The 9,842-nt window shown below is 44.6% G+C and overlaps 1 pseudogene; it reads left to right on the top strand.

The window, feature by feature from the left end:
• The first annotated feature begins 3,829 nt into the window (after positions 1-3,829).
• Positions 3,830-4,828, top strand: LOC101953794 (olfactory receptor 52E4-like; annotated as a pseudogene).
• The last annotated feature ends 5,014 nt before the right edge of the window (positions 4,829-9,842 follow it).

Here is a 9,842-nt window from a genome sequence, read left to right as displayed (position 1 = left end):
TTGTTATCATGTCCCCCCTCAGTCTTCTCTTATTCAGACTGAACAAACCTTGCACTTACAGTTGTCCCTTTTAGGTCATGTTTTCAAGACCCCTAATCATCCTTTTCTCCAGTTTTTCCAGATCATTTTGGATTTTTATCCAATTCTCCAAAGACTTACAACCCCTTCCAATTTGCTATAATCTGCAAACTTAATAAGTATACTCTCTGTGCCATGATCTAAATTGTTGATGAAGACATGGAAAAGAACCGGACCCAGAACTGTTCCCTGCAGTACCCGACTTGTTATGCCCTTACAGCATCACTGTAAACCATTCATTACTACTCTCTGAAATTGTTTTCCAACCAGTTATGCATCCACTGTATAGTACCTCCATCTAGTTTATTTTCCCCTAGTTTCTTAATGAGAAGATTATGCGAGATTATATCAAAAGCTGTACTAACGTCTAGATATACCACATCTACTTCCTCCCCCCTTCCACAGTGCTTGTTACCTTGTGAAAGAAAGCTAACAGGTTGGTTTGACATGTTTTGTTTTTGACAAATCCATGCTGATTATCATTTATCACTTCATTATCTTCTACACATTTGCAAATTGAATCCTTAATTATATGCTCCATTATTTTACCTGGTACAGAAGATAAGCTTACTGGTCTATAATAGTCTAGGTTTCCCTTATATCCCTTTTTTTTATAGATAGGCACTATATGTGCTCTTTCCAGTGTTCCAGAATCTTCCCTGACTCCCATCACTTTTCAAAGCTAATAGCTAATGGCTCAGATATCTGCTCAATCACTTCCTTCAGAGTACTCTAGGATGCATTTCGTCAGGCCCTGGTGACTTGAAGACACCTGCCTTTTCCATCTAACTTTTAACTTGTTATTTCCTTATTTTATCATCTGAACCTATTCCATTTTCACTGTCATTTTCTAAGTTAGGTGTCCAAACACCAACAACTTTTCTGGTGAAAATCTAAACAAAGAAGTCATTAAGTACCTATGCCATTTCCACGTTTATTGTTCTTGTTTCCCCCCCTTCATTTAGTTACAGATCTACCCAGTCCTTGGTCTCCTGCTTGCTTCTAATGTATTTGTAGAATATTTTCTTGCTACCCTTTATGTCTCTATCTAGTTTGATCTTGTTTTGTGCCTTGGTCTTTCAAATTTTGCCCCTACATACATGTGTTATTTGTTTATATTCCTCCTTTGTAACTTGAATTTGTTTTCACTTTTTGTAGGATCCTTTTTTGTTTTTTAGATCATTCAAGATCTCCTGGTTAAGCCATTCTGGTCTCTTGCCATACATCCTAACTTTCCTACGCAGTGGGATAGTTTGCGCTTGTGGCCTTACAAATGTCTCTCCTAAAACCTTTTTTCCCCTTAGATTTGCTTCCCATGAGATCTTACCTACCAACTCTCTTCTCTGAGTTTGCCCAAGTCTGCCTTCTCGAAATCCATTATCTTTATTTTGCTGTTCTCCTTCCTACCATTCCTTAAAATCGTGAACTCCGTCATTTCATGATCACGTTCCCCCAAACTGCCTTCCAGTTTCAAATTCTCAACCAGTTCCTCCTTATATGTCAAATAAAGTCTAGAACAGCCTGTCTCCTAGTACATTTCCCCAGCTCCTGGAACAAAAATTTGTCTCCAAGACATTCCAAGAACTTGTTGAATAATCTGTTCCCTGGTGTAGACAGCAGGAGATGAATTCTTCCATCGACCGAGCTACCACCTCTCAGGTATTACCTATGATGAGAACCCGTCCACCTGTGTAAGTAGTGTCTATATTGAAGTGCTACGGCAGCACGGCTGTAGCATTTTAAGTGTAAACAATCCTTCAATCAGATCTTCCAAAAAAATATCCAGTCTGGATCTGCCAATATGGGGAATTGGAGAATCCAGCAATTCCCTTCACAGTGTGTCCCAAAGCTAAATCACCCTCAGTGCTAAATATTTGCCCCTAATTTCGTGCTGGAATTTGCCTGGCTTCAGCTTCCAGCCCTTCGGTCTTGCTCCGCCTTTGTCTGGTGGATTATATAGCCCATTATTACCTGTGATTTTCTCCACATGAATGTCTCCACTGACCATCTTTTTGATAAATTGAACAGATATACACGTTCAAGTCTAAAAACCCGGCCTTTTCTCTATCCTTAAATCATTTTTGTGGCTCCTTTCTGCCCTTTCTCCAAGTTTTCTACATCTTTTTTCCAATGTGGACCCCAGAATTGGATGCAGTTTGTTTCACCAATCCCATGTGAAGAGGTCAAATCCTTCCCCTGCTCCAACTCACCAACGCAATATTTACCCCTACTAAATCAAATGGCTCTCAGAAATCAAGGTTCAATGCATCAGCATTTTTCCTTGATCAACCAATGTGTACTCTCATAAAAGGATGAAATCAGGTTTATTTGACAAGATCTGTTTTGCATAAACCGTGTTGCTGACTGGCATTATTTACATTTCTAGACTTGTTTTTTAACTAATCCCATACCAGCTTTTCTATTGTTTCTTAACCTAGTCAATTCTTTTATATATAAAAAACCCCTTTCCCTTTATTTTTTAATACTTTATATTTAACACATAAAACTTTTCCAGGATTTCTCTTGGTGTTAATATACTTAATAAACTCCTTTTTGTGATTCATAGCCCTGCCAAACATGGAATTTTCCCTGATATCTTAACGTCCCTTATGAATTTTCTTAACTTCCAATTTCTGTTCTTAGATATATATTTTCTCTTTTTCCTTTTTCTTATATATTGCTTCCTCCCTCCCCCCCCCCACCTTGCTGCCTTCACTTTGCCACTGATCTGGGTTTTTACCCAAAGTTGTTCACTTTGTTGACTGTGGAATCATCAGTTTTCCGCTATCTAATAAGCTGTTATCAAAGAATTACCAATTTTCATTCACATTTTTCTGTTTACATTTTTCCTCCCAATCAGTTTTGCTGATAATTTTCCTCAGATTTGGGGAATTAGTCCTCTTGGAATACTAAGTGTCTATCGGTAATAATGGTTAGGAACTGTCCATTTAAATGTAAATTAGTTTTATTTTTTATTTTTCTCTCCTATATCATACTCTCTTCTTTGTCTCTTGTGCAAACTACAGAGTCCCAGACTCTTCTATCTGTTTGCATATGGCAGCCTCCCCCATTCTCAAAGGCTGTCTTGCAAATCCCTTTTACATATAGCTATACCCTTAACAGATACTGGATGACCAAAACTGAACACATATCCCAAACCTGTTATTCTCCATCCCATATCTTAGGGATCTGAACATTGTTTTGTTTTGTCCACTGCTGTGAATGAGCAAGTGTTTATCATGACCTGCTATTAATGGCACCCAGGTCTTCTCCCTGAGGTATGTTCTAGTTGGGATGTTTCTCTCAGCATGTCTTTGCAAAAGTTTGTTTTTTTCCCCTTGCTGATTTCGAGCAACTGGATGAATGTGATACTCCCTTCAGTATGGACTCCCTATCCTGGCTCTCATTGCATTAAGGCACAATGATGGATGACCAGTATCCCCAATTGTATTTCCTGCTGATGCCTCTTAAGGTTTCCCCCCCAAAAAGTGTAAGAATTATTAATGCAGGAAGCACCACAAAATATGGAATTGGATTTAGTAGGGTCACTGTTCATAGTTATTTTCTCAGAATAAAGAAAATATAATTTCTCAGTGTGTGAATAGTGATCAATGTGCTTCTCCCATGAGAATAGCCTCCACTACTGCATGCAGTGTCTCATATTAACATTGTCTCTTCATTCAGGCATTTCCACTGCGACCATCACCTGAGATCCTGGGAACACACAGAAAATCAGGGGAGCATACGCTAAATGCAGGAGAGACCCTAACGCGTCAGAGTTGGACTCTTTCTCCTCTACTCCATGTCAGATTTGAACACAACCGAGTTCACCAACCCTTCCACCTTCATCCTACTTGGCATTCCTGGCATAGAGAAAGCCTATATCTGGATTTCCATTCCCTTCTGTACTATGTACACCATAGCCTTGTTAGGGAACTTCACCATCCTGTTCATCGTGAAGAGGGAGCCGAGCCTTCACGGGCCCATGTTCTATTTCCTGTGCATGCTGGCCGTCACCGACCTGGTCATGTCCACATCAACCATACCCAAAATGCTGAGCATCTTCTGGTTCAATTCCAGGAAGATCAGTTTCAGTGCCTGCCTCACCCAGATGTACTTCATTCACTCCTTCTCAGGGATGGAGTCTGGAATCCTCGTGGCCATGGCTTTTGATCGCTACGTGGCCATCTGCCATCCCCTGAGACATTCCACCATCCTGAGAAACTCTGTTGTGGCCAAGATAGGCCTGGCCGTGGTGCTGCGCAGTGGCATAGTCACATTACCCTATCCCTTCCTGGCGAGGCGGTGGCCATATTGCAGGACCAACATCATCCCCCACTTCTGTTGTGGGCATATAGCTGTGGTGCAGCTGGCCTGTGCCGACATCCGCATCAGTAGTTATTATGGCCTGTTTGATCTTCTCTCTGTGATCGGAATGGATGTGTTTTTTATCACCGTGTCCTATACTCTGATCCTCCGGGCCATCTTCCACCTCCCCACAAAGGATGCTCGGCTCAAAACTTTTGGGACCTGCATCTCTCATCTTTGTGCCATCTCAGCTTTGTACGTTCCAGATTTCTTCTCCTCTCTCATGTACCGGTTTGGCCACAATGTGCCAATGCACTTCCTTGTTCTCTTTGACAGTGTGTACCTGCTGGTGCCCCCCATGCTACACCCCATCATTTACGGGGTGAGGACCAAACAGATCCGGGGCAGGCTGCTCCAGATCTTTACACATGGAGAAACCTAAATGTTTCCTCCTTGTATTCTGGCTCTCAGATTGAGCTCTGTGCAGAGCTGGCTGGTTCATGGTGCTGGGGCCTCTTCCCTGAATCACTTACTGGTCAGTCAAAGTGACATTAAACCCTTTCCTGTCCCTACTGTGCTGTGTCAATGTGATGAACTGTGGAATCAGTCTATGTAGAGTACACTGGTTGTGACCTTTCTAATTGCTGGTAGCTGGATCCCTGAAACTGTAACCTTGCCTCATCTCTTCTGTCAAGCCTCGACCCTGCTGTGTGTCTTCTCCCTAAGGCGCTGCTCCATCACTTGCTCCTGTCTTCCCCTCCCCTTGTCATCTGCGACCCAGTCAACTCTAAAACTAATATGTGCTCACATTTTATGGCAAGTCACTTAAGGGACACTGGTTAGTGTTAAAATTTTAATGTTTATTCTTACATTGTTCCTAACTCTGTGGAGAGAGAGACCCCATCAGGACTCCTGGGATCTATCTCGGCTCTGGGAGGGGAGTGGGGTATAGTGTGTTACAGCCGGAGGCAGATACATCTGGGGTCTAAATAAGAAAATCAGAAGGACCATACTGGGTAAAACCAATAGTCCATGTAGCCCAGTAGCCTGTCTTCTGATAGTGCCCAGTGCCAGGGGCTTCAGAGGGAATGAACAGAACATGGCGATCCTCATCTGATTCTTGTAGAGCAGCTCAGGAGAAGGGGCCAGAAGCCCCGAGCCCAGGCTGCCTCAGCTACAGCTGGCAGGAGTTCAAGCCTCCAGCCCCAGTAGGAGCCACTGGGGAAGGGGAAGAGCTCAAGCTGCCCTGGCAGCAGGGGCAGAAGAAGCCCTCAGTTCAGGCGGCCCCAAGCCCTAGCCACAGCCAAAGAGCAGAGACAGGAGCTGCGGGAGGGAAGGGGGAGAGAAGCACTGCTCATTTGTGTCCCCTCCACCTTCCATACTGCTGCCAACCAGGGGTTTTCTCCTTTCCCCATGTCCTTAGATGAACCTTATGGGGTGTTTTTTTTTTTTTTTTTTTGCCTCCCTTCCTTCACCATATAGAGGCTGATCTCTTCCTTCCATCTCCCTTTCCCTTTCTGGAGATAGAGACATATTGCGCATCACCACCGGTATAGTTGCCGCATCGGTGGTCTGCTCCCTCTATGCACATCTCCATGGGCTACCGGTGGGCCTGCAACTTCTGTGAAAAGCCTTTCAGGTTGGTCAGTGATTGTTGCAAGGCCAGATGGGGATTCCATGCTCACGAGGATCCTCCTCAGCCCTCAGAATGAAGCCATCCATCTTTTCTGAATTTTTTTTTAATCTGTTCAATGTCTACCCCCCAGATGCAGACTACGGCCTGGGTGTGTTTTGGTCAACAGGTGTCTGCCTTCCTCGGCACTTTGGATCCCCAAGGATGCCTGACCTGGGTGAGGACTTTAAGACCATCTTTGAGGCCCAGAATCACTCACTCAGGGTTCAAAAGCAGCCAGGCTGCTGCAGGCATCCTCGGAGAGATCATCAATCATCACTCCATTGTGAACATCTTGAACGACGAACACCCGGATGAGAATTCCATCTTTACCTGTGTCCAGGTGGAGGTCGATCGGTTGCACTACTCCTGGTTGGACCGCATGTATTTATTTTGTTTTCACCTTGCCCGGGCCCACTCCTCCAGCATTTCACTGGCCCAGTTCTTGGCCCACCATTTAGTGGCCAGGATGGCGTCTTTAATCTTGGAGCTCACCTGGGGCTCTTCCGACCCTACTGAGCATACTCCAGGAGGTTGGGGGCCACCATATTGCTTACTGCTCTGGTTTTCCTTGAACAGGTACTACAAGAGGGTGCTCCCCACCCACCCCTCACCCCAATGCCTCTGGAATTCTTGATTGGGCTCCTGCCCATGGGTCCCCCCAGCCCCCTTCCTTTCATAACCTGAGCCAGCGGCACATCCTTCAGCCGGTTCATTTCTGAATTCCACCAAGGGAACAACTTTACATGCTCATGGTCCACATACTTCACTTCCTCAGATGCCCTGATACCATGTGGCAGAACCTAGTACCACCTTTGGATGGTGAGGAACCCTGGTGGGCCAGAAAGTACTACACCCTGGTCCCACGGCCCACCATGGATATCGGTTGGTGGCTTGTTCATGGAGCTACATTGATCACAGGCATGTACATGGCACAGTTCACCCCCATTCCAGATGCCTGTCCATTTTGTAGCATGAGGCAGACCATGGTACATGCCACTCCACAATGCACAAGGTTGCAGCCCCTCTTCCAACTGCTCCACAACTTCAACAGGAGGCTCTGGCTGCACTTTCCCCCACACCTTTTCATACATGCTCCCTGCTTTAGCTCAACATACAGGATGTGGCCTGCAGGTCCCTTGTGTTACAGGTGAAATCTGTAAACATATCAATAAAACAAATAATCAAACCCATAAGAAAATAAGAAACTTATAAGAAAAGTTATATAGGCAAGCAAGTAGACTAGACTATAGGCTACCACAGCTGCAGGCTGCTAGTTGGTAATGGCCAAGGACTTAGAAGTGACAGAGAGGGAGGCACATGTGTGTGGGGGGGTGAGTTACAAAGGAAAGAGAGAGCTGGTCCTAAATGCACGAAGAGAAAGAGAGAGAGAGAGAGAGAGATGGGACAAAACCCACTAGAACAGGGACTCCCTGTCTCTGCCGTTCTGGGGAGCACTTTCTGAGGGAGACACAAACTCTCTCCCTGACCCCAAACAGGCACTGTGTGTGCCAGAAACATTTCCCTCAGGGAAGCCCGGCTGGATCAGTTCTGGAACGAGAGCACTTGGGGAAACACAGATGGCAGAGGAGCCACATATAGGTGGAGGAAATATCTTGTGGCACTTTCCCGGCCCGGCCCACTCCCCTTCCACATCTGAGTAGCAGCTCCAGGTTTCCAGTCACAGCCCTGCTCAAGCTCGTGCAGCTGGACACTCACCAGCCGAGCGTGATTGGGGCCCATAAACAAGACCCATGTGTTTTTGAGTCACAGCACTGTTCAGGCCCTGCCCCTGGCTCTGGGTTTCTAGGCCCACTCTCGCAGTGCAGCTTCCATTCTATCGCCTCCCTCTGGGAGCAAAAACCTGCCCGCCAAGCACAAGGCCCTGAGGCTAGCTTTGGCTTGGCTCCCCCAGACTCTCCAGTTGCTTCAGCCTACCCTTCCCAGAGCTTCCCCTTGGGCGCACTCTGTTTCCAGTTTCTTCTTTTCAGGTCACATGATCGCTAAAGCAAACAGCGCCAGGCCTTGCAAAAGGGGTTGTGTGACACATGGCCAGAAAGAGTTAAGCAACTTGCAGGCTATTGACCCAGATTCACCCTTTAGAGACAGGTTAGAAAAGTATGTAAATGGTAATTAGGACCATTCCATCTTAGATAGGCTACAGCTTTGAAATGTAGACTTGTATTATTAAAGAACTGGAAGAAGTTAGTGACTCTAGTAGTCTCTGTTTACCAACAGCTTGTTGGAGGTTAATTGGCTCTAAGTCGGTATTTGGATAATATCTAAACTATTCATTCACCTGGGAGGTGATTGTTAGGATATAGCTGTTCAGGCCTGTCTGCAGAGGCCTAGACTTTAGGAATTTAGGTGTATTCTTATCACTAAGCTAGTTATAGAGGTATAAAAGAAGAATCAAAATCACTGTCTGCCTGTGTAATTCTCAAGTGATCCATTCCCCATCAGCCTTTCCCAGCTTCCAGCAAACAGAGGCTAGGGACTTCATGCCTGCCCCTCCTGGCTAATAGTCCCACTTCCAATTAATTTCATTGGATGATCCCTAGTTTTTGTGTTATGACAAAGAGTAAATAACACTTCCTTATTTACATTCTCAACACCATTCATGATTTTATAGATCTCTCTCATATCCCCCCTTAGTTGTCTCTTTCCCAAGTTGAAAAGACCCATTTTTATTATTCTCTCCTCAGATGGCAGCTGTTCTATACCCCCAATCATTGTGGTTGCCCTTTTCTATAACTTTTTCAATTCTAATATATCTTTTTGAGATGGGATGACCAGATCTGTAGGCAGTATTTTAGGTGTGGGCATACCATGGATTTATATAGAGGTAATATCATATTTTCAGTCTTATTATCTTTCACTTTCTAACTGATTCTGTGATGCACAAAGGGTGGATGTTTTCAGAGAACTATGCACAATGAAGTCAAGCTCTCTTTCTTGAGTGATACAGATAGCTTAGACCCCCTCATTTTATATGTATAGTTGGGATTATGTTTTCCATTTCATTGTCCACAAGTCCCTGGAGCATACTTTGTCCCTCCTGCAACTCATGGCTTCTTCTTTAACTGGAGTCTGTCTTTCTGCTACAGCCATAATCCTGCCCGTGAAGAGTCCCCTCTACCACCCTTTTGCCTCTCTTCTGCCCCAGCTTCTCCTGACTCATCCAGTCTCTTTGGTTTTGAAGGGCTGAACAACACTTCCTCTCTCTCATGGCTCTTTTGGGGCATTGTAAAAGGCAGAGCTAAAGGCAACAAAAATGATAAGGGGTATGGAACATTTTCCATATGAGGAGACATTAAAAAGTCTGGAATGTTTCCTCTTGGAAGAGAGATGATGAAGGTGGGATATGAGGTCTGTAAATCATGCATGATTTGGGGGGAAAAATGAATAAGGAAATGTTGTTTACTCCTTAACGTAACAGAAGAACTGGGGGTCACGCAATGAAATTAATAGGCAGCAGCTTTAAAACAAACAAAAAAATAAAGTATTTATTCACAGTCAAATTGAGCAACTCTGGTCCAGAGGGTGTTGTGAAGGCCAAGACTGTAACAGGGTTCTAATAAGAGCTAGATAAGGTCAATCAATGGCTATTCGCCAGGATGAGCAGAGATAATGTCTCTAGCCCTTGTTTGCCAGAATCTGGGTGTGGGTGACATGAACCACTTGATGATTTCCATTTTCTGTTCATTCCTTCTGAGGCACATGGCATTGGCCACTCTCGGCAAAGAGGATACTGGGTTAGATGGAGCATTGGTCTTACCCAATA

This window comes from Chrysemys picta, chromosome 1 (assembly GCF_011386835.1).
Source record: "Chrysemys picta bellii isolate R12L10 chromosome 1, ASM1138683v2, whole genome shotgun sequence".
In the NCBI taxonomy this organism is placed as follows: Eukaryota; Metazoa; Chordata; order Testudines; family Emydidae; genus Chrysemys; species Chrysemys picta.
The sequence above is the reverse complement of the archived record's forward strand: the minus strand, read 5'-3'. Positions and strand labels throughout refer to the sequence as shown.